Source organism: Pseudonaja textilis, chromosome 4 (genome assembly GCF_049901715.1).
Source record: "Pseudonaja textilis isolate UNSWEBS1 chromosome 4, rPseTex1.2, whole genome shotgun sequence".
Taxonomy (NCBI): domain Eukaryota; kingdom Metazoa; phylum Chordata; class Lepidosauria; order Squamata; family Elapidae; genus Pseudonaja; species Pseudonaja textilis.
The window spans coordinates 62,089,742-62,094,853 of NC_141993.1; positions in this window are offsets into that span (position 1 = coordinate 62,089,742).

Sequence of the window (5,112 nt, forward strand, 5' to 3'; positions counted from 1 at the left end):
GTGCATGGAAGAAAGATTTGGGAAAGCAGGGAAGAAAGCAGAGCAACCTGTTTCTGGTTGTTGTTGTTGTTGTTAATGTCTAATATTACAATATATACAGAAAGAATGGGAACACTTCCTTGCTAGAACCTCTGGGAAAGTGGTGGGATTCAAAAATTTTTTACTACCGGTTCTATGGGCATGTCTTGGTGGGCGTGGCTTGGTGGGCATGGCAGGGGAAGGATACTGTAAAATCTCTATTCCTACCCCACTCCAGGGGAAGGATATTGCAAAATCTCCATTCTCACCCACTCCTGGGGGAAGGTTACTGCAAAATTCCATTCTCTCCCACTAACCTGCTTTCCAGTTCTGTTCTCCTGTGCAGGGCAACAAAAGAAGACCCAGCTGATCAGCTGGGATTCTGGAGGCAGAGAATAAATGGGGGCAGGGCCAATCAGAGGTGGTATTTGCCGGTTCTCTGAACTACTCAAAATTTCCACTTCTCTAGAACTGGTCAGAACCTGCTGAATACCACTTCTGCATCTCAGCCTTGCTGCCTTCTTTTATAAGGTATTAGAGGAAATGCACAGTGAAGGGACAGTGAGATTGGAGAGTGGATGGTGATATATACAGACTGATTCTGCTGCTTATGGTGTGGTTAGTTTTTAGATTAGGGCTATTACTGAGAATTTCTTTCGACTGAGAGATATGCATGTCATTCCATTGTATTACTACAGCAGGGAGAAACGTTTGATTCTCTTTTGAATAAAATGCCAGTTAACGAAGTACAATTGCAAGCTTCTTACCAGTGATTGAATTATTATACCTGTTATGATGATTAAATTACTCTTAACTTGACTTTTACAGAATAGTATTTATGTACTTAATTTTATGTGTTATATGTGTTTAAACATACAATATAAATTTTAAAAAAATCAATACATGTAGGCTTTAGCTCCCATAATTCTGGGAAATTAAAATCCATACAAATTAAAGTTGACTAGGTAGAGAAACATTAATCTAAGATTAGTATTAGCGCTTCCCCCAAATTCTAAAAAGTACCATACTGACTATGCTGCTTTGCCCAGCTTTTCTGGATAGCTGAAGGATGGCAGCAGGTAGTAGGTTTCATATAAGAAATTAAGAAAATCAAAAGTATATGTTCCACTTAAGAAGCCTTTTAAACAGGACTACAACTACTACAGAACCAACAAAAACAGAAAAATAAAACAGTAGAAAGAAATGTAAAAAGCAATATAACAAGAATGGATTCTCAAGTGTGTATATAGATCTATGAAATATTACACAACCACTTTAATACAAGATCATATGTTGTTTTAATCATCCACACATAATATTTATTTCTAAGCAATTTTTTAAAATAAATCACAAGTAACTTCAGAGCTTAAATCTACTGAATATTTGGGATCATAAATTTACATTTCCAGTGTTAAAGAATTACAGAATTCTGTTAAGAACATACATATTATTTCCATTGTCCAGCAACTTCTATGTAATAGTTATGCAATTCAAAAGAACATTAAAAACAAATTAAACTTGTCTCAAAAGAAAAATAAATGATGGCCTTGGAGAAGAAATGAGGTAGCAATAGTTAGCAAAAATGAATGTAGCCTAGGAAAAGACAAAAGTGTTAGAAAAATTTTTAAATTAGTCCTGCCTTGACTTTCTTTGATATAAGGAAAGAAAAGTTGCTGCAGCATTTTCAAGCTATTATAGTCTAGCCAATATCAATAGAGTTCCGGTATTTCTTGTGGAGTCTGTTTTCTGAGCCCAAATGGCTGAAAGTACAGGAACGTGCTTCCTGAAATTAACAGGAAGTGCCTACTTTGATGTTAGTATCCTAGTTCATTTATCTATAGTCCTCTGTGAAGAGTGAACTGGAGAAACCTGGTTTAAGGACTCCTTCCAAACCAGGATATGAAACAGTGAGGATGTTTACAATGGTATGTATAACTTTAAGCCAGAACTTAATTGTGAATACTTTGTGCTTTGGTCTTAATTCCAATTTTTTTCTTTTAATGACCTTATGAAGTGGAGTCAGGGCGACTGAATGGAGCTGAGTGCTTATTGACAGGATGCCCTTCCTGATGCCTATGTGGAGTTCAGAGCAAATATTTTCTCTTTGTGCCTGAGAGAAAAAAATATCTGCTGCTACCTAGGATTGAACTCACAACCTCCTGATTATGAGATGAGAGCTCTACCTCTAGGTTACCATGCCATTCTTGATCTTAATTCCACTAAGGTTTAATATTAAAAAAATGACAGAATAGATTACTCTTCTCTAATCTTGGCTCTTTCAAATATATTTAATGTGAGTGGTTATAGTCAATCATCACATTAGAGAATATTGAAATATGTATAGGTAGTCCTTGACTTACAATCAATTATTTAGTGACTATACAATGTTAAAATGGCACTGAAAATATGACTTACAACCAGTCCTCATGCTTATAGCCATTGCCACATTGCCATGGTCACGTGATCAAAATCTGCACAATTGGCAACTAGCTAAACTAACTGTTTTTACAGTTGTGGTGTCCTGGGATCATGTGATTGCCATGTGTTGGCTTCCAACAAGCAAATTCAATGGAGGAAGCCAGATTTGTTTAATGACCATATGATTCACTTATCAACCATGGCAACAAATATTGGGAATGATTCACTTAACAACTACTGGCTTAGCAATGAAAATTCTGTTCTCTGTTGTGGTTGAAAGTCAAGTACTACTTGTAATATAGTTGCCAATAATACAACATACCAAGTAAATTAGGCATCTTTGTGATTGTACGAATACCAAAATAAAATAACTAAATTTCTGCCTGACAGTTATGATGATCAATGATATAAAATTCTTTTTCTTCTTCTTGTGCCATATCCATCATCAGATGATGGCAATCATATTGGTGATTCTATTTTTATCAACAGCCGCATGAAAAAGTGCTGTTGAGTTTTGTCTAAACCAGTCCCTTAGATTTTGAAGCTATGATATTCTTCTTCTGCCTGGACCTTGTTTGCCTTCAATCTTTCCTTGGAGGATTAAGTGAAGTATGCCATATTTTTCCAGGTATTGCATCACATGTCCAAAATATTCTTTTGCTTTTTAATAGTTTTGATCATTTCCCTTGGCTTTCCCAGCTGGTTTATCACCTCCTCATTTCTGATTTTGTCAAGCCAGCTTAGACATAACAGCTGTCTGTAAATCCACATTTAAAATTATACACACCTAAATAAAGGCTCCATTCAAATTTCTTTGTTATTCTTTGCAAAATAATTAACTAGGTTATTTCTTATATAAATAACAAAATAAATAACAATTCCCTTAGGCAGTACTTCACAGGGAGACTTTTGCCTTTCTTTCTCACCAAGATACAATGCAACTTATTCTGCAACCTGTAGTGTAGATTGTAGATAGAGAGTCAACTTTTACGGATAAGCATTTGTTATTTCTGAGGTTGGTGCAAGTGTTTTGCTAGAAGCAAAATTTACTATTACATCTTCTCTTTTCACAGGAACTACCCAAATAGCTGCTGATGGATGAGAAAAGGCAACACATAAAAGTGCTTTTGAAAATCAAAGACTTCTACTGCTCTCCATCCAGAGTTAAAATGGTAAACAAATAAATTCGGGGACAAAAAAATCTGTTTAAAACTGCATGAAGCCAAAGACACACCAGAGTAGATTTGTTAATTTCCCCTTCAGGCTGTTTGTAGGATTTTTTTAAAATAAAGCTTGCATAGTCAAAAATCAATGTCGGAAACTTAGTTGAACACTGATGTTGAATGTTATCTATGGTTTGGAAAATGTGGATCCAATAAATGTGGATCCAATGAGAGCAATGATATCAGTTGACTGACTTCAGCTCAGGGTCAGAATCTGGACAGCACTGTATTTTAGAGAGCAATTATGGCTCATACAGCCTAGAGTGGTAGCTAGTTGAAAATATAGGATCTTTTAGATCTTTAAAAACATGCAAACATAGTTGCAACTATTATGTATGAATAAAGGTCAGGAGAAATGCTTTTTCAAATACTCTCTGCTTAAAATTCTATTTTTAAAAAACTTACTTTTTTGTTACTGATAGTCTTATCTTTAAAAGGAGACATTTAGTATTAATGACTATAAGAAGCTATCTTATACCAAAGCAAACTCTTCAGCAAGCCTTATATTTTACACAGCATATAATAATCCCTTTCAATTTTCAAATTATGTAATAAAAGATGAAATGAAATATGTGAAAAAACCTTTTTATAAAACCGTTGTTGCCTTTTATTTCCAGAATAATTATATTGCTACAATGCAAACTTTAGATCTGGCTATAACTTTTTGTTCTCTTGCCCACGCATATTTAAGTTTAGATATTCATCCTAGTTGTTTATAGATTCAATTCATGAATTCAACATGAGAAACTCATTCAAGTAGAAGGACACAATAGCTGCTGAACATATGTTCTAAACAAAGCTGTTCTAGGAAGCACCAGGAAAAGATAACAAAACTAAAGTAGTAAAAAACCACAAATTCTCATGCCCTGCAAATTATATTTCTGTATTTCAAATACAATGTTGTGTAGATTAAAAAGAATATAAAACTTGAAACCTGTTTGCTTGTTACAGCGTGAGATAATTCCTTTCAGGAAAGCTGTTTTCTTGCTACCTGGGAATTAATGAATTGCCTGCCCAGTGGTGATGGGTAGATGCTCTTCTAGCAAGAGGTCAACACTGCAGTTTGGGTAGATAATGTTTCTTCCAGTATACATTTGCTTTCAAGCTAAGATCAGTTGTGTAAGATTTTGAATATTCTGCCACTCCAACATTTGAATCAACCCAGCCAAAAAAGCTGAAAACCTGATTTACTTACATGTTGGTCTCATAGAGAATGCATGCACCAGGAAACTGGGCATTTACAACTATTTTTCAAGGCAAAACAGATCAAGCCAAGCCCAGTCTGGCTCTGTCCTTGTCTATTTTCTTTTTTTGATTCATCCTGTCTTTACTTTTTGTTAAGACAGGGAAATATACATACACAATGCTTCCACCTGTTTTCCCTACAACATCACACCTATGAGACGGACTGAAAGAAAGAAATTAGTCCAAAATAAAACTGTCACTCAAATAA